The sequence below is a fragment of the Pinus tabuliformis genome, chromosome X (genome assembly GCF_031772625.1).
Source record: "Pinus tabuliformis cultivar Carrire ecotype Pingquan chromosome X, CPIR1, whole genome shotgun sequence".
Lineage (NCBI taxonomy): Eukaryota > Viridiplantae > Streptophyta > Pinopsida > Pinales > Pinaceae > Pinus > Pinus tabuliformis.
The window spans coordinates 1597738140-1597764940 of NC_142308.1; positions in this window are offsets into that span (position 1 = coordinate 1597738140).

Here is a 26801-nt window from a genome sequence, read left to right on the forward strand (position 1 = left end):
CAGCAGTTTCGTAGCGTGCTACAAAACTACTGTGTATGTGTTATAGACATTTTTGTGCCTTACAGCATGAAGCATGAAATGTCAATAATCTAAGGGATCCAAAGTCCCTAAACATGTTGTTCCTACCCCTATAGGAACAAGGTCAGCAAACCACAGCACTGAATATCAGTTCTCCACCTGAAAACACTCAAAAACAAGCTAATTCTGGATCATGTCAACTGCTCCACTGAGCATCTGCGCTGAATGTCAACTGCTCCACTTTGTACCTGCACTGAATGTCAACTGTAAAGAAGGCTACCTGTGCTGGGCAAGTTTGGCCAAGTGGCACAGTCATTCCTCAAGGTGTCAATGCCCAAGAAGCTTCCAAAATGACACTTGGATCAGAGAATTCGCCTAGTGATGAGTAAGAGGGTCTAGATCTCCAAGTGGAAGCAAGAACCTCCAAGTGGACTCAAGAACTGAAGAATAACTGAAGTGGGAGAGGACACTAGTAAGCTTCATGCCAGCCTCAAGCTGACTCATCCTTTCTCCAAAACTCCTATATATAGAGCTCTCTCATGAGGTCTAGGGAGGCTGGAATCTTGTGAATGTAAGGAAGTGTTGTTGGTTTGAGTATAGAACTATTGGGTGATTTGCTTGAAGGAGGTGAAGAGGAGATTTCTTTCTGCTGGGAGGTGATGCTGGATTGGGCCTTTTATGGTTGTATCACTTCCTGAACTTTACTTCTTCCATTAATAAAGCATTTGAGGTTCTTCTATATGCATTTTTCTCAATGGTGTATTGTTATACTTGTGTATTTGATTTATTCTAATCCTTGAATCAATTATGAATGTATGCTTCTTGTAGTTTCCCTCTCTTGCCATTTTGCAGGATTTTGGTGTAGCTGGGCCAGTGAAAGAGCAAGGAACTGGGAGCAAGCAGCAAAGAGAGAAGACTGGATCAAGCATTAGCGGAAGAAATCGGTTAGTGGATCTCTTCCTCCTCTCTCTTACATCTCATAAAGAAGTAATCTTGAATAGCTTTGCTTTGATTGTTGCTGAGGTACTATCACCCTTAGAGTGGGATAGGGTCATTCCGTATTGGATACTTTTCCCAACAACAAATTGGCGACTCCGCTGGGGATCGTATCTTGTTGGTTGTTTGTGTTTTTGCTATTCATTTCATAAACACAGGGAGTACCGAATCGAACTACATTTGGATCTTTCAAATGCAAAGTAGAGGGCAGCTACTCTAGCTCAGTTGCTGGGCAAGTTTATGATTTGAAGAGCTGATCCACAAGGACTCTAAATAGCTCTTAGTGATAGCTTTTCATCCTCCTTTTCATCCTTTAGTGTGTACTTGACTGATAGCTTCTGATTTGGCCACAAACTGTGAATTTTTGAGCAATCTGTGACCCGGAAACTAAGAAAAATGAAAGTTTGAATCTTCAGTGCAGGCACTGTGAAGGTAGTCTGCATTTCAGCACAGTTCTCGAAGGGGCTACCTGCGCTGAATGTCAAACTGACAGTGTACTACCTGCGCTGAACCAGTTTTGCCTAGTGCTACTGGGGTTCCCTCCTGTTTATTGCCCTGTTTTCACCCTTGTTTTTGCAGCCTGTTACCAGTCAATGTACCTATCTGAAACCAATTTTCCTTGCCACTATTCCGCCTCGGTTGTATAAAGAAACTGTATTTGTTCTTTGTGTATTTCTTATATCATTTTCAGTTTCCCATAACGAAAAGTGAACTAGTCTTGTTGTGGCCTCTTAGATCTAGACCTGTGAGAAGTGTCGTTTTGATCTTAAGAGTTAGTTTATTTGCTGTTCATAGCTGATTGAGCTTTTTCTTTCGTCATATAGTTTGAATTTATGTATTTCTAGTGTCGAAACAAGTAAATCTTAAGGTGTCTTTTGATTTTGGACAAGTTTGTTTTCTTTCACTTGAAATTGAATTCGAAATTATACAACAGCTTTCTTTTTGTATTGCACCAACATTAAGAAAGAGAAAAGAAATACCTGCATTGTGCATGTGCATTTTGACAGCTTGCATGTTGATTTAGGGAAAAGTGCATTAGTGTGTGCTCTATGATCTGTGTGAAAAGATGTTGTCTGTCTTTTCCCTCAGTAGTTAAGATTTTCAAAGTTGAAAGATTGAAAAGCTTGCTTATCATCTTAGACTGCATTTAGGAGTGTTACTATACATCTCGTGGTGATCCATAAAGGCAAACTGCTAAACAAGATCAACCTTAAAATAAATTGAATTTACATAACAACGCATTGAAACATAACACAAACACATAGAGGTCTAAGCTAGAGATGTGTTCCGGCATCGTTAAACGTGATATCTTAGCGTTGAGTGGTTGGGTGATTCCTCCATGGTGAAGCGATAAGTATCAATAGGAAACCGTGTCGGCCGCCCTACAGATCGCAATGCAGTGAACACAGCATTCACGAAGATCGACCACTCGTACCGTAAAACTTATTCTGTGGTTTTGCGAAAAGTTTGGCACACCCTCTGCCTAGAACTCCAGAGTAGTTTCTTTTGGCCTTTTTCAAACTCTATAACTGAAAAAGTCCATCCGAGCATTTGTCACTTCGGGCTCGTTAAAACATCAAAGGAGAATAGAGTCATCTTTAGCTTTTTCTCGACTCTTAAAAAGTGAAAAAGCAAGTTGTGTCTAAAGCGTCGTTATAAAATTAATTTTAAACGGAACATAATCACCTCCTATTCCTGCGTTGATCTGTAGGTTGAGAACATGGAACGCCCCAACCAAGGAATTCCACAAGATGGAAATCCTAGTCCTTTCTCCTCTTGGGGAGAAGTTGGTGCGCCCCACATGGCCACATTGTCGCTTCCAGGACTGACAATTGGCCTGCCTATTTGGCTGTTCTCAACCAATGTAGTTCAGAACACCATGGTTCCTGAACAGTCGAGTCAACAGTTAGATCAGTCTAGAACTGCCCACCAGCCTTCTACTTCCTATAACTCTTCCTCCGATCCTTCATCTTCGCAAGGTAGAGCCGGCAAAAGCCAAGCTCCCATGGAGAAGAAGGAGAAGAAGAAGAGAGAGAAGAAGAAGAAGGAGCCTAAGGCGACTGGGGGCAAGCAAAAGACATCTGACAAAAATCCACACACAGCACAGACCGGGCCTAAATCGCCATGTGTCATATGTAAAGGAGACCACTTCCATAGAGATTGTCCCTGTATTCCACGGATACTAAGGGACTGGTCCCCTCGTTTGCACAATTCGGGAGCATCAACCTCTGATAGCCATGTTGAATGCTTACCGTCAACCAACGAAAGTGAAGGTTCAAGAAAAAGGGGGGGAGCAAGATTCCCCTGCAGACTGTGTGAAGGCGATCACGCCATCCACCATTGTCCCTTCTTACACGAAGCGAAGAGAGTTTTGGAAGATCGCCTGGTTTCACTGTTGAGACTTCCTCCTGGATACAAAAAACTCATGCCAAGTCCTTCGTTGGTTGAAAATACAACTGGCCCGCTCAAGTGGTCAGCTGAAGCGTCAGTCATTGAAAATGAACCTACTGAATCCAGACCAGACGAAAGTCTAAAGGTCGATACGGCAGTTGACCCGGTTCTTCCTTCAGAGGTTTCATCCTCAAATGACACCGTCACTGAAGATTCATCTTCAAATGACACCCTCACTGAAGAGAATAAGGATGACACCATCCAGATTCTTTTCATCAACACAGATTCTGATGAGCATCAGGGCAATGCGCCCATTCCTTTATCGCAGGAAGGAACATCGTCAGGGTCATATCCGGCCGTGTATTTGGTCCCACCGCCAAGCAACCTGGTTGTGTCCTTTGATTGGAACCAACTAGGTAGACCCCGGTTGCCAGCCAGTATACCATTCAGAATCATAGTCCAAATTTATAGAATGGTAATGGCTGGCACTATCATTGATGAAGGGGCATCTGTGAGTATCCTTTCCTCTATTTATTGGAAAGCACTGGGTTCCCCGGAGCTTTTGCCTGAGATAAGAAATCTCTCGGGTTTTGATAAAGGAACCAGTCGACCATTAGGGATCCTCCCCAATGTACCTGTTACATTGAAAGGGAAGACCGTTCAAATGAACGTGATGGTCGTTCAAGGACCCTTGGATTATAACCTACTCCTTGGACGAGATTATATATATTGCATGGGAGCTATAGTCTCCTCACTCTTTAGAGTAATGTGTTTTCCACACGAAGGAAGAATGGTCAAGCTCGTAGACCAACTTTCATTTCCGGGATCACGCATCACAAATAGTCATATACCAACCCTCAATGGTCTATTCACTCAAGAAATGTCTCCACCCCCAGTCCTCCTTCCCGATGAGCGCGAGTGATTCGGAAAGATGGGACTGGAACCCAGGGGGCATGCATCCTAGTCTGCTTCGGGCAGAGGAAACCCTGGGTATAAGGTAGAATTTTCGCGAAAGAATATGACTAGTCCATACCTCGTCCGTGGATGGAAGAGGGGTTGTTCTAGAATAGGATTCTTTTGTCAAGGTTACTTGTTTGACAAAGGTCATTCACCATTGTCTACTTCGGTAGACAATGCCGAGGAAATGTTTTCGTTTGATGGTGTTAACAAAACAATCTTTGGGTAACCAGAAAGAGGCAAGCCTCCCTCAATAACACCAATGTTTTGTCTTTGAGTAGTGTTCTTCTCTTGTCGCAAGTAGTTGCTCTCTTGTCGCAAGTAGTTGTTCTCTTGCGATCTTGCAAAAGATCTGTTAAAAGTTGGGCTGAAGGGAAGACAAGTACCGCATAAGACCCGTTAAAAATAACGAGAAGACAAGTATCGTTAACATTAGACTAGCAAGACGACAAGTAGCTGTGAACACCCAAAGAAAAGTAGAGGTGGGGGAGAGGAGGGGCAGCCTTGAAATTGTATTTTATACCTGGGGGCATGCAAATCTTTTGGAGTGCAAGCTAGGAGCGGTTATTTATCTGTTTTTGAGATTAGCCGTTTCCGAACTTGCATAAAGAAAGGATGAGAGGGAGCATAGCTTATGTGAGGCGCAAGCTTTATAAAAAATGGAGTCTTACAGGAGACATTTCTTATCTTATGACTGGTATATCGATCAGTTTTACCGCGGAATTTATGCTCGTTAAAAAATAGAAAAGCGAGATCCGAGCAGTTTTAATACATAGTTCATGCTCGTTAAAAAATAAACATAAGATTGAGCAAGAGTTTCCTCCAGAGTTTAAGCTCATTAAAAAATGAACCTATTCCGGTAAATAACCATTATGATCGTAAATTTATTAGCCATAAAAAGCCTTGGTCATGTTTGCACCTGCCACCTCCATTCCATTTGGCCGATCGTTCACCCCCATATGATTGTTTACCCATTTTGAGGAACAGCTGCGAAGAGTGATTTCACCTAGCCATCCTTGTGACACTGCCGTGATTGGAGAATTCCAACCTGTACCTGGAATCTGCTGCTATCCATGTTCATCACTCGTTCCTCAAAAGACGAGTCTTCTTTGAGCTCTTTTCATCTGACTCGTAAAATATGAAAAGTTTGTCGAGTTTTGGCCTTCCAACTCGTTAAAGTGACCGGAAGAGCTATCCCTCCTCTAGATTTTAATCTTTTTGGACCCGAGGGATTATTACACAAAAAGGTCGAGCGCTTGTTTTATTCGGCTCGTTAAAATTATCGAAAATTCATCCCTTCTGTATTGTTTTATACTTTTTCAGACTTAAGGGATTAGATGACGAAAAAGGAATTTTGGAGTTAACTTTCTGTACCTTTTCAGACTCTCTAAAAATGAAAAGGACCGAGTTTTCCTTGTCGTTAGACTCGTTAAAATGATTAAATAGCGACAAACTTGTCTTTAGACAAGAACGAGTTTCCCTATCGCTAAGCTCGTTAAAACATAGCGATGGGCTTGCCCGAAGGGCAGGTTATAGAACAAGCATATGTTATCCTCCTCAAGCTTGACAAAAATAAAGAGGTACTGGTCAGAAATGACTGGGGAAAAATTGGGAGAATCTCAAAGCTTTAATGGTAGCAAGTCGCTCTTGAACATGACACTTTTCCTCCGTATCACATCGGGTTGGGTTGTTTCATTCACCGGTCTCATCACCATGGTCTTCGCCAAACCATCCACATTTGGGGTAATGCTACCGATCCATCGCATCAGTGTCATTATATGTTCAAGAGATGTTGTTCAGAAAGAGTCAACCGTGTCCCATCCACTGCCATACATTATCCTTCATCCACCCATGATCGCCACCCTGAATCATATCTCACAGATTGTTTTCACCTCCACTAAAATCATTAGCTCCGTTCCGTGTCACTAATGTGGGATTCATTAAGGCCCTCCTTTGACAGATCGCTTCTTGTCGACTTCAGCTCATTATGCAAGATGTTGATCTAGGAACAACCCCCTCAGTACTTTGAAGCTTGCATGCCTCAATGGCAAGTTTCTCACTTCCGGCGACAGGTATACATCAATGACCTTCGACCAGAAGATTTTGCGTGGTGTTTGACGCCAAGTCCTATATTCGCACCACGTGAATTGTACTGCAGTACCTTGAGGGTCATTATCATTATCGGTGATTCCTCTCACGCTTGTTAACGGTTTACATCATTGACCGGTAATCAAGCGATGTCTTTCCATGTTCGACTTCAGCGCAATTTTCGCATGGATCGACTTGTACTTAGAGTGAAGATCGAACGAGTTTGAAGACCCCAGATCTAGTTTCATCCATCTGGGCTGCGATATATATTCAGGAAACATAAAGACATTTGACATGTACATCATTGCAGCAAAGGATGATAATTTCAACAGAAGAATTATCAGTCTACCATCAGACGGTCATCTATTCTATGTACCAAAATGAATTTATAAACCTGAGCATGGGAATGCCCGCCTCAGCTAGATCATGAAAGTAGAATGAAAAATAATGTATTGTATTGTATTTTATTACAGGTCACCTCTCCGCGATTGAATGAACTTCGGATCCTCCTGATAAAGCATTTCACCCGATAAACAACCTCATACTTTAGGGGGCAACTGTTATAGACATTTTTGTGCCTTACAGCATGAAGCATGAAATGTCAATAATCTAAGGGATCCAAAGTCCCTAAACATGTTGTTCCTACCCCTAGAGGAACAAGGTCAGCAAACCACAGCACTGAATATCAGTTCTCCACCTGAAAACACTCAAAAACAAGCTAATTCTGGATCATGTCAACTGCTCCACTGAGCATCTGCGCTGAATGTCAACTGCTCCACTATGTACCTGCACTGAATGTCAACTGTAAAGAAGGCTACCTGCGCTGGGCGAGTTTGGCCAAGTGGCACAGTCATTCCTCAAGGTGTCAATGCTCAGGAAGCTTCCAAAATGACACTTGGATCAGAGAATTCGCCTAGTGATGAGTAAGAGGGTCTAGATCTCCAAGTGGAAGCAAGAACCTCCAAGTGGACTCAAGAACTGAAGAATAATTGAAGTGGGAGAGGACACTAGTCAGCTTCATGCCAGCCTCAAGCTGACTCATCCTTTCTCCAAAACTCTTATATATAGAGCTCTCTCATGAGGTCTAGGGAGGCTGGAATCTTGTGAATGTAAGGAAGTGCTGTTGGTTTGAGTATAGAACTATTGGGTGATTTTCTTGAAGGAGGTGAAGAGGAGATTTCTTTCTGCTGGGAGGTGATGCTGGATTGGGCCTTTTATGGTTGTATCACTTCCTGAACTTTACTTCTTCCATTAATAAAGCATTTGAGGTTCTTCTATATGCATGTGTCTCAATGGTGTATTGTTATACTTGTGTATTTGATTTATTCTAATCCTTGAATCAATTATGAATGTATGCTTCTTGTAGTTTCCCTCTCTTGTCATTTTGTAGGATCTTGGTGTAGCTGGGCCAGTGAAAGAGCAAGGAACTGGGAGCAAGCAGCAAAGAGAGAAGACTGGATCAAGCATTAGCGGAAGACATCGGTTAGTGGATCTCTTCCTCCTCTCTCTTACATCTCATAAAGAAGTAATCTTGAATAGCTTTGCTTTGATTGTTGCTGAGGTACTATCACCCTTAGAGTGGGATAGGGTCATTCCGTATTGGATACTTTTCCCAACAACAGTATGCTCTTTTTTCAACACAATTTTCAAAAATTTGAAGTTTTTGGATTTTCAAAATGGTTTAAGATATGAGTTTCTAAATAGAATGTGAGACTTATTAGACATGGAATAAGGTTGTTAGAGTTTATTTGAATATGAGAAATGAGAACTTTGAGACTCCTAACCTATCCCCTACCCATTAAAACATAGGATGACTTGACACTTATCTAAGACCATGACTAGGAACAATGTAAACTCTTATTTTGGTGATAACATAATGTATTGCTTGACGCATAAGTAAAAATAATTAAGAGATAAAAGTACCATTTATAATACGTTATACTCATGCGCTCCAGCAATATTAATCTACTTTCAAATCATCCAACATCATCTAAGAGTACAGAAGTGCAATTTCAATACAAGATGTCAAATTCAGTAGAAAATAAATCTTGTTCCATTAATTTCACTAGAAATTCCTCAAAGGGAGTAGAATTGCATGTTCTGAAGAATGTTTCTGATAACATTTCTGGACCCCTCTCTAAATGCATGAGAGGGGTTTAAATACTAACCTATGAAACTAAAAATAGATTATTACAAAAAAAGTTGAGGAGGTTTAAACGACCTACCTCAATTTAAGAAAAATAAAACAAAAATAGAGATGTGCATAATGACTAATCCTGCATTTGATCTTTCAAATCGCAAATATCTAGCATGGTCTTGAGGAGTGTAGGTTGACTGACTTCGGCTTTTAGTTGTCCTGTAAACATGACATTGATGAGCGCTGGCACCATTTTCTAGGTAGAAACAATTAGGAATTTCATGGTCATACATTGGCTATGCAGTTTTACTAGATATTTCCAATATGCCTCCCACTTTAACCCGGTCACTTTCCTAATTGCTTCTGTTCTTTCTTCTGCTACCTGTTTCCACTGTAATTCAAGTTGTTTTGCATTCGGAAGGAAACTAGGAGTGGTCTCTGCCACAAGATTAACACTACGCAAATTTTCATTTAAAGTTTCAATGACATTGTTTGTTGCTGGTATTGCATCCTCTATTGCCTATTCTTCCTCTTTGAGTCGAGAACCCCAACTTGCAAATAAGAACTCCTTATGTGATTCATCCATTTTGGGCATGTCGTCTCTTCTCCCATTCTCAGAATTTTGCCAAGTTATGAAATCTGAAACCTTTTTAAGAATTTTATCATATTCCAGTCACAATTCCACAACTTGGCTTGTTAACTTGTCGCTTATTTCACAGTGAGAGTTCCACTACAAGAGTTTTTGGCATAGCAATTCTTTTTGGTGTGTGAGCTAGGAATTGAGGCTGAGTACTTCGGTGACAAACTGATCGATCTTTGGGTCATATTTATGCAGAGCTATTATGCTCTGTATATGTGCCTCATTACCTGCCAAGCTACTTTGATGTTCTATTTGCATTTGTTGGAACTCCTATTGCAGTTTAGCCAATTGTATTTATGCTTGTTGGTTGGTTTTGGCTTGTTGTAACTATTGTTCTAGTGACAAAATTTTGTTTTCTTTTTTTTTAAGAAACATTTGTACTTCTTTTGCTTTGTTAATGGTTGTCATAGCGTATGCACCTACGAGCTGCAAGAGCCTGGTGAGGTTGACCGATGGGTTGGTGGATGAGTCTTTCCAAAGGACATCCATCGGCTCATTGTCTGGAGTGGTAGCAGTTGTGGATTCCACTTTTCTTTTCTTTCTTTGTCTCCTAACAAAAACCTTATTTTGTGGGCTATAAAATACATCAAGAGGGGGAATTTATTTTATTCTTAAAACAATCTCAGAGGTGGGGGTAACAGGAATGTGTTCTATTTCTTGAGTATTCATAGTTCCCTATGTTATAATTTCCGGAGTTGTTTCTTGATGTGTCATTTGTGTCTTCGGTGCTTGTTCCTCTGCGTTGACTTTTCTGTTGAAATTATCCCACTCCTCTTCCAAATCAATTACCAGAGGCTTTATTAGCTGTATAGGGGGAGTATGGGATTCAGTCTACTTGATGGTCGAAGTCTGTTCATCTGTCTTTGCTACAGACGGGGTTGTATCCTAGATTGATTCCCTTTTCTTGCTTTTCTTATTTTCTGAAAACTTCTCGGATCCCTTTCTAATTTTTTTTTTTTTTTTCCTTAGAGTCACCATCTATGCTTACACTAGGAGTGGGCTCCCTTATTGGTTCAATTAACAATTGGTCCAATGGGACCTTTGATAATCTCTTTTCTTTGTAGCTATAAAATGGTTCAAGACCCTCTCGATAAAAAAATATCTGTGCCATATGCTTCACTTCTCTAAAGGTATTCTTCTATAAGAAAACATCATCAAATGGTTCCTTCTCATGGCTGAATATTTTTACTTTGACCATAGCGGTAAAATCCTTGACAATATCGAATGGGTCATATTGTCTTCCAGGGAACTTAGGTAATCGTAAAGACAACATATTATCTACTTCCGTGAACGCATGTCCAAGGTCATGTAATGCAAACACTCCACATGACAAAGAAATTGAAGCCAAATGGCGTTCTTTGACTCCTTTAATGCTTTGCTCATCCCTCCTTCACTGCATGTCTGATAGGCTATCTCTCTAGCCATTAATTTATCTGGGACACAGAAAGGAAGAACATGGGGAGAGGTGATGTTTCCAAACACTCTGATATATGTAAATGTTCCTTCCCCGAACCATCGGGCTATTGGGAGGATGTCTATCTCGGCTTCTTGGGAGAATCTGGGGGCATCTCGGTTATAACTTCGTTTATGGATGGGAAGCATAACCCTGTGACAAATCTTGAAAAAATTTGGTTTAAAATTGGATTCCCACGTATTTGTGGTGGATGTGAATAGGAAGTGGATCTTGAATAGTCCACTTCCATCCCATAAGAGGGAATTTAGAACCAAAACAAATAACGTCCATAACAGAAGCACACATGAAAAATGGAGGGTAAACCCTCGAAGCAATACTCCTTTTCTTTCTATACTCTATAATTTCTTTAGCTAAATTATCAAACAGGATTTGTGCCCAATCTATTATTATTGAATTAATGACTGCATCTATTAAGGGCAACCATTCTGAGGAGAATTTGTTACTGTTGGGTTTGCCAAATAGTCTACAGAGCATATCCGTAACAAAATAGAAATGGGAACAAACAGATGTGGTGGCGTACATACCATTTTTGTCTTTCTTGGTTCTTTCTTCATTTTTGACCCCTCATTTTCTTTAATGAATTTCTCAACAAATTGCGTGTTGTAGGTAACCTGTGGCTTCAGTAGGTGATACATAAGCCTTAGGTTATCTGGAGTGAAAGATCCTATAATTTCTTGGCCTCCTGTATTGAATTCTTTGTCAGATATATTAGCGTCGTCAATTATCCACTTAACCATGTCGGTATAGGGGATTATTTTTGGTGGAGTGGCTATTAGGTGCAGAAATGAGCATGCAAGCTCAATTATGGAAGCATCAAAGGAATCATTCCCATCAACTATAATCATTGTCTCAAGAACCCTTGGTTATTCTTCCTTCAGTAACTAATACATAGCCTCCCATGTAGACGTCCCTGCTTCCCTATTACATGTAGTATCCGTGAACAGAGGAGTCATTTCCGACTTCTAAGAGGTGACTGCTTTCCATTTCTTCACCATTGTTTTCAGCTCCCTGTTCTGTGGCTTTTCCCTGAAAGTTTCAAGAGGAACAATTTATTGAATAAAAATGATACGGAATGAATCAATGAAGAAAACCAGTAAAGGTGATAAAGGTGTTTTATTTGAAATCACGTAAGAAGATATCAAATCACTCTAAATGGCCTTTCACACATAAATGCAATTACTTATTCATAAATTCCCACTAATGATCCATTATCTTTCAACTTGAATGTCCATAAATATTCACATCATAAATCAGAAAACAATCTCCTAGGGTGGTGAGCCTTTAAATTGTGATAATAATGATTTTTTGATTTGCAAAGCAATATTGCAGATTGCTATATCGCATAATTTGTTTTTGTTTAACTTACCACTTTTTGAGTTTGTGCGAGATGATGTGAGATGCGAGAAACAAACATCATTACTTATCGGGCTTCTTTTTAATGAATAATGGACCTCCGCATGTGTTGGTGGAAAGATTAAGAGGTGGGTCCAAGACGTGATCGCATTTTGCAATATTGGTTTATGATAGGTTGAGGCTTGTGTCGTATGATTGAAATGCAATGCGAGAAGGCTATTATACCATCGCAATTTTGGAGATCGCAATCTCGCAGATCGCAATACTTCGGGGTAGCCTCTTAAGAGAATTCTTTTATAAACAACGATGTTGTGATGCGAGACTTTTAGCTTTTTAAAGAAGCTTTAAGGACTTTCTAACATTATGACCATTTTTCGAATATAGATTTACTTTTTTTATTGTTTCATCGTAGATCGTGGTGGGTTAAAAAGGTATCGTTTGTGATGCATTTCATGCTAAATATGGAAAAGTAGCATTTTAATGGTTTTATAGGTTTTGTTTGATATCTTGATTTATTCTAAAAACAAAAGAAATACTTATTTGCTAGGATTTATTTTTTTAGGTATATACATTTTTTGAAAGGGTCCCCATTTATTAAAGTAATATTTTACTACTAACTTTAATAAATGGGGGGTTGTTGACAAGCACAAAACCTACTTATCCATTAGTTGGTTAAGGGGTTCATTATTGTAAAATTTTCCTAAATTATCAAGCCCCTCGATGTCCAAATATATTTTCTGAGAGGATGCAAAAAGCATATATAATTCAACCCTATTAAGAGGAGAAGAGTTAGTTCTAGATATTTTGAGTTAGACTAATTGATTGGGAGCTCAATTTCACTTCCACTTGGTATGAGATTATCCTTGATTTAGGAAGTGGCTAGGATGAAGGATGAGAAAGATCAATAGGGAGATAAAGGTATAATGTATATATTTCATTGATTAATAAGAGTATTTATGAATTTTCCTTCTTATATTTCACACATTTCTCATATGTGTGTTCAATTGATTATGGTTTTCACATGCTAATCTACCCTTTATGGAGGAACAAACATTTTTTGTTTATTGATGCTTGTCTGTAAAGGTTTGAATCAAAGTGGCTATGAGCGGGATCCTTGTGAAGAAGCAAGATCTCTAGCAACATATTTAGATTCTACAATCTTCACCATCTTGCGAGTGATCAAGTATGTATTCCATGGCCCATTAGCTTATTAGAGCCATATTATGTATGTGCTTGCCTTACATTGAGGAAATTCATACACTTTACCACACACCATATAACATATTTAGGGAAAGATCCATGGATCAATAACTCCTTGTCTCGGGAACATTTCCTAGTACAACACTTACTAACAAGATCTTTAACTTGTCCTTGTGTGCATTGATGATGAATGATTTTATGTTCTTAATGAGGCAATATTAGTTAGCTCTCCACGTGAATATTGCATCTTGCATTTACATATAGGGACTCCCAAACACAACTCCATATACATTAAGTTGAAATACATTCAATTCGACCTAATGAACATAGTTAACACTGATAGGAAATTTTACTATGCATTATTTAGTTACCTTTATCTCTTCTTTCTTGTTGACCAACCCAATTGATATGGACTAGGATGGTCATGAGAATCTAGTCCCAGTTTCTTGACCATATCTTTTTCTATGAGTTTTGCTTATGATCTTGAGTCAAATAAAGGATCAATTTTCATATTCTTGACCTATGTCTTTATATGGAAGATCCTGTCCTTTTTGTCTTCTCTTATTATTGAAGGATACTCATATTCACACCTTTCTACTCTAATTTATATACAATATTCTCATCCAAATTTGTGCTACTTTCGACTTTATTACTATAATTTCTCCAGAATATTTTTCTTCATACCATCCTTCTTTCAATTCTTCGGGTTGGGCTCTAGAAGCAACTTCCAACACTTCTCCCTAATATGACCATCAATGTTATAGTGGTTGTTGGGATATTTTCACTAGTATGTTGTTGCTACTATTTATTTTTCATTTTCCCCTTTCATTTCTTATTCTTTTCCTTAGAAGAATTCTCATTCTACTTTGATCCAATTGTTTTCCCTTTCTTTTGTTTGATGTTCTCTAGATATTGTATCTGTACACAAGCCTCATCCATTAGTCTATGTATGAATGAAATCACTTGCTTCTACAAATGGCTATGTAGACCCCCAAGATACTTGACAAGTACATTTAAGTTATTTTTGGAGATATCCAACATTATGACCATCCTTCTAAATTATGTGGTTTAATCCTATACACTTTTCCCCTATCTATACCTGAAGTAATGCCATCAGATCCACTAGTCCTATACATGCGTGATAGGGTAAAATTGTTATTTTATAAGAGTTTGAAATCCTATCACTTAGTCACTAGAGGATCTCCCTCCAACATTAAGATCTCCATGTGGATTTCCCACCAACATAGGGGATGGCTATCTAGTTTTAGACTAGAAAGTGACATTTTCTATTCTTCCTCTATACGATGAACATTAAAATAAACTTCTAACTACTACAGACAATGATTTAAATTCAAAGCATCAATCTCACCTTGATATTTTTTTATTTCAACCTTCACTTCCATCTTGAATAAAGGTTGTGACTAGTTCACAATGCTTAAACTAGGTTGACCCTTTTCGAGTCGTCTCTTAGACTCCGTCTCTAGTTCTTCTTAATCACCTAGTCTACCCTCTAATCTAACATGTTAGCTCTGCTATACAACACTAACTTTCTAAGGTCATGGAAGAGTTATGGTATGTGTGATGGTGTCTTCAAAGGGGCCCCTCATGGGTCATTTTCCCTTTTCCTTCTATCCCGCTCTCTCTACACCACCTCCATTCCTCTATTTTGCTTCTAAACCCTCCTCATTCCCTGAATAAGCATTCCGAAACTTGAAAAAGCCCCTTTTGGCCTTAGCCCCAAGTACCAAACCCAAATCCTATCATAAAACCTTACTCATACGCCATCACGCTCTAATAAAACCTCTCATCGCATTCCAACCGTTGATCACACCCCGCCAATCCAACGACCCACATCGTGCCTGATAAAGTAACCTGTCTAACCACTCTCCACCGTCAAATCCATCTCCGCCCGATCCAACGCCTTTCGCCCTTATCACGCCCGCAACTCAATCAAATGCTAGTGCGCAATAAGAGCGGTTTTTCTCTCTCATCTGCCGCTACATGTCGATTGCTGAATGGAATCGCATGACCTCTGGCTTTTACCGCTTAGGGCCCAAAAGTAGTGGGATGAATCCCTTTACCACCTGACTAATCCGCCCACCTGATAATGACCATGCAGCTCCATAGCCCAATCACCATCCGATCTGTCTGCTGAAGATCTGATGGCCCTAATTCATCCTGCTCCCACCTCGGCTGACAGCCTCCGTCGAGCCATCTCTGCCATCCATTTCCTCGATCTAACGGCCATTCTTCCCGATTATCCAAATTATTCACCTGCCCATGCATTTCACGTCCTCCACCATTCTATTTGCCCAAAGTAAGTTGACAAGTTCCACCATCATCAGTCACTATTAGACCCCCGAACAACCATATTAAATAGAAGACATGGCGAAGGGAGAAAAGGACAAGCACAAACCTGTAACTGAATTTGTAAATTATGGACTCCACTGGTACGAGCACCCCAACAACCTAAAAGGACAGCACAACACTTGAGCAAATTAGATTCATCCGTTGAAGCAAGAAAATGCATTCAAAGACTCCATCAGGCAATTAAACGCGGTTGGTGGTCAATTATGACCCCTCCATACCAAGAATCGCCAAGTGCCCTTGTAATGAAATATATAAATACTCAGAAACAAGAAGTAATCAAGGTTGGAATTTGATGTAAGGTTCAACTTCTGGAGACTATAGATATTTTTTCACTTGCAGTGTTTCGTCTTCATTTTCAGCTAATACAAGCTTCTTTTGTTGTCAACTTCTCACTTTCCATTTTCTTCTGTTCTAAGTTGTGCCTGATATGCTATGTTCTTGATCTCTTGATAGCTAGCACTAGATAACTGTCATCTTATCTCTGTGATAGAACCCTGTATGCATCATTGAATAGGTTGTCCAGGTTTCTTTATATCTAATGCAGGAGAGTTGTCATCCTGTCTTTGCATTAGTAGATTAGATTTACAGACTTATTTACTAGTTGCATTTACTAGTTGCAGCCGACCATCACATGGTCTTGTGCATCTGCTGGTGTGGTTAGTATTCTCCATATTCACCTTATAACTCAAACTATGAGCAATTGGTTGTCTAAAGCCTTATATTCTGGGGGTGTTCATTCACGCATGTCTGGAGTAAAACAATGTAGAAGTGGTTATTTGGCTTGAACCAAACCATCATTCATTCCATTAAACCCACAACAATAGCTGAATTTATATGTTACCAGGCACCTCCAAGCTACAACCGAGGAGAGTTTATTGGAATCCTAACATAATTGGCACTGTTGCTAGGGAGAGGAGATTGAAGCTTAGCTTCCCTGGGAGAATGACAGAGACCCTACTTTGATGATATAAAAAGTTTGGACACATTATTGGTTGTAATCATTTATCTAGCGACTCTACTGGAGGACTGACCTTTTGGCAACTCCACATCACAGTTCTAGTTCAGTTTGTGAGACATACTCGGAGAAATCCTCAGAAATCACCGGCTAACCCAGTGCCTGACCCTTAGAAGATTGTCAAGCAGAGAAATACATCACAAAAAATAGCATCAGGATCAGGTAAGCCTAAACAATCTTATGTATCTCTGCAAGTGAGGCTTGTAGCTGAGCATGTTCATTTTGAAAATATAGAGCCTAACACTATCAGTGAAGAAATAATCCCAGAGATTCATAAATATACTTGTACAATAAGTTCCCCTTTGGATCTCAGTCCAAAGAAAACCTCCCTTGTAGTCCATCATATTCCTTTATCCTTGTCAGTCATTTCTCAGCTCCCTACCTTTCAAACTGCCAGTACCCTTCCATCTACCCTAGTCATGGCAGGCCCACAAGCACCCACTAAAATGGAAAGAATCATTGCTTCTAGGTATGGACCCTTGGTCCTACCTATTCCTTTGAATGCCATGCCTATAGGAGAATATCAGACATACATGCCTAAGTTCACTGGTACAGCAGGAGTAATAGCTAAAGAGCACCTTGGGTCTTTTTATAGCTATGCTGATAACCTAGATATCAATGAAGATGATGTGTGGATGAGAGTATTTATCCAAAACCTTAATGGACAGGCTAGAAAGTGGTTCAGAGAGTTGAACCCTAGGTCGATAGCAGACATCGAAGCATCAAATGATGTGTTTTTAAAGCATTGGGGAGATAAGAAAGACCTACTATACTACCATACTCAGTTTGGCAACCTCAAAAGGGAAAATGGGGAATCATTGTCCAACTTTAATAAAAGGTTCAACCATATGTATAGCAAAATACCAGCTAAAGTGAAGCCTACCCCCACCTCTGCAAAACTCACCTATGTTAATGCCTTTGATTTTGATTTCTGCCTGATGTTAATAGAAAGAAGATGTGCTACTCTAGCTAAAATGCAAGATGCAGACTTAGAGGTGGAATCTAATATCATGGCTGTAGAGAAACTTAAGGGTCATGCTGATAGAAGGAGGCAGAAAGGTGAGTATTCTTCCTAGTCTTCATCTTCAGAGCCTAAAATAGACAAAATGGCTAAAATGTTAGAGTCATTGGCTGCTGAGATATCCAAGCTAAAGGTTGAGCAGAGTTTTGGGAAGGTAACGCTGCCTAGCACATTTTCTCCTAGAAATCCAAATCCATTCAAAAGAGCAAATGAACAATTGAAGATCATTCAAAGAGGCAAAGAGACCAGTGAAGAACAAAGGGTTAAGACTCCTTTCCAAAACATAGTCATGGAGGAGGAGTAGTTTGATGAAGAGGATGACATTCATTACATGGAAGGCAAGGGTAGTGCTGCCTTTTTGATGTTGTCTGCCTATGAAGAGTCATTACTCAAGGACCAGACTAGTCAAGAGTGGGATAGAGAAGCTGTTCTACAGAATGAAGACCAGAAAAGATACAACTTGAGGTCAAGAACAAGCAATGTCAAAGAGAATGATGCCCAAAGAGTTGCTGTCCCCACGGAGTAGCAGGGCAACAAATAGAAAAAATCAGCAACTGATCCCATCATCCTCAAAGCACCAACTCAAGTGGTAAGAGGCCCTGACAAGTCCCTTTCCCTTTTCATTTTTGAATCAGAAGTCCAGAAGTTGAAAATACCGGTACCTTTGTTAGAACTTGTAAAGAGTGAGTCCTTTACGAAACCTATCCTTCATGCCCTTGAGCTAAAAGCCACACAAGCATCCAATGACTACGTGAATTTACCAGATGATAAGCCTGCAGTTGTGCTTAGCCCAATGACTAAACCCTCTGATAATAGCTCCACATCATTTTATGTCTCCATGACCATTCATGACAAAACCCTCCATAACTGCCTATTGGACACAGGTGCCAGTCATAACTTGATGCCCAAAGCTGTCATGGAAGAGTTAGGCCTTGGCATTACCAGACCTTATCATGACTTTTTCTCCTTCGATTCGAGGAAGGTGAAATGTCTAGGGTTAATCAAAGACTTAGCCATCACCCTAAATCATTTTCCCATGAAGAGCATGATGATGGATATTGTGGTAGCAGATGTTCCCCCTAAGTTTGGCATGCTACTTTCTAGAGGATGGATTAAGAGGTTGGGTGGGACATTGCAGAATGATTTATCTTATGCCACTATCCCAATTTTTGGAGGAGAAAGCAGAAGACTATACAGGGAAGCCTAGCTGGCCTATATTATCAGTGATGAGAAAAATCCCGCTAATCATCCTATTTTCACTGTGGACACTGATTTTGGAGCATGTATTCTCCAAATTGAAGAATCCTAGAAGGCCTTGGTGCAGCTCAAGAAACTAGTATGCCAAGCCATGGAAGGGGAAGGGACACAGGTTTTGGATATGTTCTTTGATGGAGAATGTTCAAGGGAAACTACAGGAGCAGGAGTGGTGCTGGTGTCTTCCAAACCAAGAAAGCATACTTCTGTCTTTTAAGCTGACTTTTCAGGTCACCAACAATATAGCAGAATATGAGGCTCTGATATTGGGCTTAAATGCTACCAAAGACAGAGGGATCAGAGACATAAAGGTTGATCTCATCATTCAGCAAGTGAACAAAATGTTCCAAGCAAGGCACCCAAGGCTGAAAGCCTACAGAGATGAGGTATGGAGACTCAAAGATTCTTTTAATAGTTTTTGTATCTCATATATCCCTAAAGTCAAAAATCATCTTGATGATTCCCTTGTTGTGTCTACTAGCATGTTCATCTCTCCCATGCCCCCTAGATTGGTCTACGAAATTCAGATAAAATATAGGCCATCCTTGCCTGATAATGTCCAGCACTAGAAATTTTTTGAGGATGATGATGAAGTAAATAGGTTTCTACAAGTCATTGATCAATTCTCTGAAATGAAAATTGATCAAGAGAATGAAACCTTGGAAGAATGTCCCCAACCCCAGCTAAGGAACAAAATTGGCCAAGACAACATTGTTCAGTTGCCTAGCAATCATATCCCTAAAGGGCTAGTGCCTTTAGAGAAGTTGTTTGACCAAAATGATGTGCCTCATAAGGTTCCCTAGAGAGAAGATCAGTCTACAGTCCATAAGCATAACATAGGGAGTCCAGAGCATCCAAGGTATATAAATCTATCCACCAATTTTTCTGTTTCCTAGAGTTATAAGTACTTCACCTTAATGAAGCAATTTGCTGATGTCTTTGCCTGGGATTACAGTGACCTCAAAACTTATGACAAAAAGATCATCCATCACAAGATCCCATTAGAGAAAGAAACCATTCCTTTCAAGTAGAAGCTGAGGCCCATAAATCCTGTGCTCCTCCCTTTGATTGAAAAGTAAGTCAAGAAGTTGTTGGCTGCCAAAATCATAGTTCCCCGGAGATATTCAAAGTGGGCAGCCAACTTGGTAGTGGTGAGGAAGAAAAGTGGAGAAATCAGGTTGTGCATTGATTTCAAAAACTTAAACAAATGCTCTAAGAAAGACAACTATCCTCTACCCAAGATGGAGCATTTGTTGTAGAAAGTCTCAGGAGCCAAAGTCATGCCTTTCCTGGATGGGTTTTCAGGGTATAACCAAGTTGTTGTACATCCAGATGACCAAGAAAAGACTGCTTTCACCACTCCTTCAGGTACTTTTATGTACTCAAATATGCCCTTTGGACTGATGAACGCTGGAGCTACCTTACAGAGAGCTATGGATATAGCAATTGTAGGAGAGAAGGATAAGTTTGTCCTTGTCTACCTAGATGATATAACAGAATACTCCAGCAACCATCAAGACCATTTGCAGCATTTAAATGTTTTTGAAATGCGGGAGGTTTGGAATATTAGTGAATCTCAAGAAGTCACAGTTTTCTTTAGAAGAAAGCAAGCTGTTAGGACACATTGTTTCTCCTGTAGGTGTCAAAATTGACCCAGAAATAGTAAAATCAATATGAACCTTGTTTGTCCCAAGATAAAAAAAAAAAAGGACATCCAATCCTTCCTAGGCAAAATAAATTTTGTAAGGAGGTTTATTCCTAATTTTGCAGAATTGGTAAAACACATCACCTCCATGCAGAAAAGGGGGTCAGAGGTAAAATGGAATGATGCAACAAGAAGATCTTTTGAATCCATCGAAAGAGCCATTATGGAAGCTCCCACTTTGATCAACCCAGACTATGGAAAGGAGTTCCATATTTTCTCCTTTGCCTCAAGTGACACCCTTGCAGCAGTCTTGTTACAGAAAGATGACAAGGGTTCAGAGCATCCAGTGGTATTTTTTAGCAAAAAATTAAGAGTGTCAAACTAAGATATCACATCATTGAAAAGCATGCTTATGCTCTGATCAAATTCTTGAAAGCCTTCAGAATATACATTCTACACTCCAAGGTAATTGCATATGTGCCCTCTGCTATAGTAAAAGATGTCTTAATGCAACCAGATGTTGATGGAAGAAGGGCTAAATGAATTGCAAAGCTTATAGAATTCATTATAGAATTCATTATAGAATTAAAGCCCACCAAGCTGGTCAGAGGTTATGGCCTTGCCAACCTAATGGCTGAAGAAAATTGCAGAATGCCGGACATGAATTGGATAGGCACAAGCTCAGCTGATAGACAAATAGGGGAAGAAACAGTTGAACCAGGGCTGAACCAGTCATTAGTAGAAAATCTAGCTTCTTGTGAATGGTATTCTATAATAGTTCATTTTTTGCTGAAGCTAGAAGTGCCTCCAGACCTAAGTTCGAGCCAAGCCAAAACTATTAAGATCAGGGCAGCCAAGTTCTGTGTTCATGAAAACCTGCTTTATTGGAGCGATGCATCTGGAATCCTTTTGAGATGTCTGGACAAACAACAATCCATGGAGGTCATGAATCAGTTCCATTCCAGTATCTGTGGAGGACATAACTATTGGAAAACCACGGCCCACAAAGTCCTTAAAGTTGGGTATTATTGGCCCACTTTGTTTTCTGATGTCTTCTCATTTGTAAAATCTTGTGACAGGTGCCAGAGGTTTGAAGGAAAACAATAGTTGAAGTCTTTGCCCTTGGAGCTAATACATGCCAGTGGTCCTTTCCAATAGAGGGGCTTGGATTTCATAGGAGAAATTAATCCACATTCCAATGGCCAGCACAGATGGATCTTAGTAGCCATTGACTATTTCACTAAATGGATTGAGGCCATCCCTACTAGGAAAGCTAATCACCATGTGGTCATGAAGTTCTTGACAGAAAATATTTTCACCAAGTTTGGATGTCCACACAAATTTATTACAAACAATGTAGCAGCCTTCAGGGAAAAAGAGTTGGTGGACATGTGTGACTCAATGGGCATTAAGCTAGTGCATTCCACCTCATATTACCCTTAGGGTAATGGCCTAGCAGAATCATCCAATAAGAGCCTGATAAGGATAATCAAAAAGCTACTAGAGGACAACAAAAATAACTGGGATTCCAAGTTGAAGTATGCATTGTGGGCTGACAGAGTGACCACCAATAAATCCACAGGGAATTCTCCATTCAAGCTAGTATATGGTGCTAAGGTCGTATTACCAATTCAGTTGACCCTCCCCGTGGCTAAATTCTTGCAGAAAGAGCAGAATGAGGAAAATTACATGACAAAGAGGATTACTGACTTGGCAAAAGTACATCAGATTAGGGATCAACTGGTTGAAAAGTCTGTAGCACATCAAAAGAGAGTCAAGGAAGCCTTTGACAGAAAGGAAAAGATGGACAATTTTCAGGTTGGAGACTTGGTGCTTAAATGGGATGCACTCAAGGAAAAGAAAGGAAATCATGGGAAGTTTGATGCTCTGTGCACTGGACCCTTTGTCATTTCTCAGATCCAGGGGAACAACACCTTCATGCTACAAAGTATGGAAGGAGAAATAGTTTTTGATGGCCTAGTCAATGGGCAGTTTTTGAAGATTGATGTTGTTTAAAAGCCTTTAGGCCTCAACATTGTAAATATTTTCTTTTACAAGTTTTAGTATAGGCTTAATTAGACTCCATGCCCAATGGAACACTAGGAATTTTTGCTGATCTTGTTTTGTATGAAAGGCAGTGTTCTATGGTTCTTGAAACCTCACAAGGGGATTTCACCCCTAGAAGGAGCCAATGTTAGCTTTGCTATATAATGCTAACTTTCTAAGGTCATGGAGGAGTTCCGATTTGTGTGATGGTGTCTTCAAAGGGGCCCCTCATGGGTCATTTTCCCTTTTCCTTCTATCCTGCACTCTCTACGCCATCTCCATTCCTCTATTTTTCTTCTAAACCCTCTTCATTCCCTAAATAAGCCTTCCAAAACCCGACAAAGCCCCTTTTGGCCTTAGCCCCTGTTATAGACAATTTTGTGCCTTACAGCAACAAGCATGAATTGTCAATAATCCAAGGGATCCAAAGTTCCCTAAACATGATGTTCCTACCCCTAGAGGAACAAGGTCAGCAAACCAACAGCTCTCAGATCAGTTCTCCACCTGAAAACACTCAAAAACAAGCAATCCTGAACTCAAAGCAGGTGCTCCACTAGGTTTCTGCGTTGAAACTCAGTTGCTCCATGGTGTACCTGCGTTGCAAAGCAAGTGGGACAAAGGCCACCTGCGCTGAGCGAGAAGGGACAAGTGGCACAGTGAGTCATTGCTTTAGAATCTTCCAAAAATGACACTTGGATCAGGTATTTCGCCTTGTGATGAGTCAGAGGCTCTGTTTCTCCAAGTGGAAGCAAAGTTCTCCAAGTGGACTCAAGAACTGAAGATCAACTAAAGATTAACTGAAGAGAGAGAGGACACAAGGCAGCTACACATCAGTTGCAAGCTGACTCATCCTTTCTCAATTCATCTATATATTGAGCTCTCTCCTATGAGCTCAGGAGGCTGGAATTTTGTGCAAAGTAATGATATGCTGTTGGTTTCACTATTGAGTTATTGGGTGATTGTTTGAGAGAGGTGAAGAAGAGCAATTCTTTCTGCTGGGAGGTGTTGCTGGGTTGGAGCCTTCAATGGTTGTAATACTCTCAGAACCTTTACTTCTTCATTAATAAAAGCTATTGAGGTTCTTCTATGTGCTCTTGTTTCAATAATATATTGTGATGATTGCATGTTTGGTTTACACTAATCCATGAACCAGTTATGATTGCATGCCTCTTGTAGTTTCCTTCTTTGTTATTTTGCAGGATCTCATTGTAGCTGGGCGAGCAGAAGAACAAAGAGCTAGGAGCAAGCGGCCAAAGAGAAGAGTTTGGATTCGACATTAAGCGCAAGGCAACGGTTAGTGCATTTCTCCATTCTCTTTTGCTTTCATAAAGAAGTAAACCTTAAGTAGTTTGTTTTACAGTTGTTGCTAAGGAACTGTCACCCTTAGAGTGGGATAGGGTCATCCGAGTCGGATACTTTTCCCTACAACAAACTGGCGACTCCGCTGGGGATCGTATCCGTTTGATTGTGTTTGTAGTATTTTGCTATTCATTTCCTGAACAAAAGAGTACCAAATCGAAAAGCTTTTGACTATATCAAAAGCGAAGTAGAGGGCAGCTACTCTAGCTCATTTCTGAGCAAGTTCATGATTTGAAGAGCTGATCTACAAAGATCCTTGTAAGCTCTTAGTGATAGCTTTGCACCTTCCTAATCATCCCTTTGAGTGTGCTTGACTGATTGCTTCTGATTTGAGCAAAAACCGTGCATTTTTGAGAAAATTATGACCCGAAAACTGTGAAAACGCAATTCTCGTTTTCCAAAGCAGGTAGTACACAGGCTACTTGCTTTGCAACGCAGGTCCCGAAGGGGCTACCTGCGCTGAGAGCCAGTTTGGCTGTGCAGAGCCTGCGTTGGCCCAAATTTGCCTAGTGCATTTGGGGTTTCCTCCTTTCTCTTGCCTGTTTTCACTTAGTTTTGCTGCTAGGTGTCAGTCTTGTGCCTGTTTTGAAACCAATATTACTTGCCATCATTCTGCCTCTGTTATATAACGAAATTGTACTTGTTCTTTGTATTTCTTACTCATTTACAATTTCCCATAACGAAAAGTAAACTAGTCATGCTTTTGGCCTCTTAGATCTGAACCTGTGTTAGGCATTTTGCTGGTCTAAAGAGTTAGCTTGTTTGCTGTCCATAGCTGATTAGTCATTTTACTTTCGTTAGTATGGTTTGATTTCATGTATTTCCAGTGATTAAGCAAGTGAATCTTAAGGTGTCTTTTGATTTTGGACAAACTTGTTTACTTTCGCTTTAAATCGAAATCAAAGTTATATAACCACTTTCTTTTTGTAATCCATCCACATTAAGAAAGGGAAAAGAAAATACATGCATTGTGCATTTTGCATTTGAAAAAGTTTGCATGATGATTTAGGAGAAAGTGCATTAGTTTGTGTTGTATGAACTGTGTGAAAAGAATTTGCCTTCCTTCTCTCTCAGTAGTTAAGATTTTCATCAGTCAAAAAGATTTGAAAAAGCTTGCTTCTCATCTTAGGCTGCATTTAGGAATTTGTCGTATACATCTCGTGGTGAACCTTGAAAGGCAAACTTTAAAAAGATCAACTTAAAATATACTGAATGAACCTAACAACGCATTTGAAACATAACGCAAACATCTAGAGGTCTAGGTAGAGACGTGTTCCGGCGTCGTTAAACATAGTGACTGTCGATCTCTACGAAGGTGGGTGATTCCTCCTGAGAGTCGGTGGCACTAATACGGACTTGTGCTCCCACGTACCGTCGCGTATATATTGGGAGACCCCTATAGGCAATTATCCTTTATCCATAGGAAGCTGTGTCGGCTGCCCTACTGATCGCGATGCAGTGAACACAGCATTCACGAAGATCGACCACCCGTACCGTAAAACGTATTTTGTGGTTTCGCGAAAGGTTTGGCACACCCTCTGCCTAGATCTCCAGAGCAGTTTCTTTTGGCCCTTTTCAAACTCTATAACTGAAAAGGTCCAACCGAGCATTTGTCACTTCGGGCTCGTTAATACATCGAAGGAGACTAGAGTCATCTTTAGCTTTTTCTCGACTCTTAAAACATGAAAAAGCAAAGTTATGTTTAAAAGCGTCTAATAAAATTCATTCAAATCAGAAACACAAATTTCCCCCATTTATATTTTAGTTGATCGAGTAATCCGCAATCGTGGAAGAAAGTCAATTGAATATCCGTCGTTCTCAGAGGCTTGCGAGTCAACCGTCTTTGTCTCCGGAATCGAAAACAATCCGGACAAAGCGAGCTCGTCGAACCAGTTCAAAATCTCCTTTAAAAGTTAGAACAAGTGTTCCAACAACATCTGAGATTCTGGTCACTCCAAACATTTCCGGAAACCCTGCCTCCATAGAAGAAGTTCAATCGCCACGGAGGGACAGTAATACTGATCCTAGTCTGGGGGCAAATACTTGTATGACTGAACCAGTTCCATCTGTAACCGCTCCAGAGAGTTTTGTTCCTCAAACATCCGTCGCGGTCGATACAACCCCTTCTTCGGCACCGGAAATCTTTTACGGACCTGACGGTCTTCCTCTTCCACCTGGTCTGATTGCGATAGAGGAAATTATAGAAGAACCGCAAGTATCCACTCCAATTCAATTTGGAGTAGGGGTCACTCTATTTCCTGCTACAACAGAAGTTTGTCCATCACCAGTGGAAGTTCCTGTAGAATCACTAGGTGATCAATTGGATAGACTAAAAATGACTGAACAACCGTCGACATCTAGGACTGTGTCGAGTGACACGGCGACGGCAGAATTACCTGCTGCAAATCCAACAATGTTCGCCGGCATACCATCTGTCCCAACTAGCTCTCAGTCGCTAGAAGGAGTCCACCAAGAGACTATCTCGACAGTATGGTCTGTTCCTGTTTGTTCCGGAGTAATGTCTGGTAACTCTCATGGTGAGACTCATCAAATTGACCCTTTTGGGAATCTAATTAGGCCATCCAGTCCTCCAGGACAATCAATTGCCTTGAGTTCTGGATTGCTACCGTATGGGGGGCAGTATGCCCTTTCATTACCCCCTTCGGGAGGGTACCCATACGGGAGTTCTCAACCTTATTCAAGTTATGGCGGAATTGCAACGAGTAGTTGGGTACCTATGATATCCCAGCCACCGAGAGTTGTATATTCTATGCAACAGTGTGTACCTGTGACAAACATCCCAACTACATCGGCTATTGTGACCGTGTCGCAAGTTC